This window comes from Moschus berezovskii, chromosome 2 (genome assembly GCF_049115385.1).
Source record: "Moschus berezovskii isolate FMDL1 chromosome 2, NW_MosBer_1.0, whole genome shotgun sequence".
NCBI lineage: Eukaryota > Metazoa > Chordata > Mammalia > Artiodactyla > Moschidae > Moschus > Moschus berezovskii.
Window position 1 is genome coordinate 19,331,055 of NC_142461.1, and position 986 is coordinate 19,332,040.

Genomic DNA, 986 nt, shown 5'->3' on the forward strand with positions numbered 1-986 from the left:
TGAAAATATTATGAAACAATTTTTAGAGTAAATAAACTATATTCTCCAAGTTAGGTTTCCATTGTATGTGAACCAAGAACTTCCAGATGTTCAAGCTGGATTTACAAAAGGCAGAGGAACCAGAGATCAAAGTACCAGCATTTAGTGGGCCATAGAAAAAGCAAGAGAATTGAAAAATATCTACTTCTGTTTTATTGATTACATCAAAGTCTTTGACTGTGTGGATCATAACAAATTGTGGAAAATTCTTCAAGAGATGGGAATACCAGACCACCTTACCTACCTCCTGAGAAATCTGTGTGCAGGTCAAGAAGCAACAGTTAGAACCGGACATGACACAATGGAGTGGTTCAAAAATGGGAACGGAGTACATCAAGGCTGTATATTGTCACCTTGCTTATTTAAATTCTATGCAAAGTACATCATGTGAAATGCCAGGCTGGATGAAGCACAAGCTGGAATCAAGATTGCCTGGAGAAATATCAATAACCTCAGATTTGCAGATGACACCACCCTTACAGCAGAAAGCAAAGAGGAACTAAAGAGCCTTTTGATGAAAGTGAAAAAGGAGAGTGAAAAAGCTGGCTTAAAACTCAACATTAAAAAGCTAAGATGATTGCATCTGGTCCCATCACTTCATGGCAAAAAGATGTGGAAAAAAATGGAAATGGTGACAGACTTTATTTTCTTGGGCTCCAAAAATCACTGTAGATGGTGACTGCAGCCCCAAAAATAAAAGATGCATGCTCCTTGGAAGAAAAGCTATGACAAACCTAGACAGCATATTGAAAAGCAGAGACATTACTTTTACTGACAAAGTTCCATCTACTGAAAGCAATGGTTTTTCCAGTAGTCATGTATGGATGTGAGAATTGGACCATAAAGAAAGCTGAGTAATGAAGAATTGATGCTTTTGAACTGTGGTGTTGGAGAAGACTCTTGAGGGTCACTTGGACTGAAAGGAGATCAAACCAGTCAATCTTCAA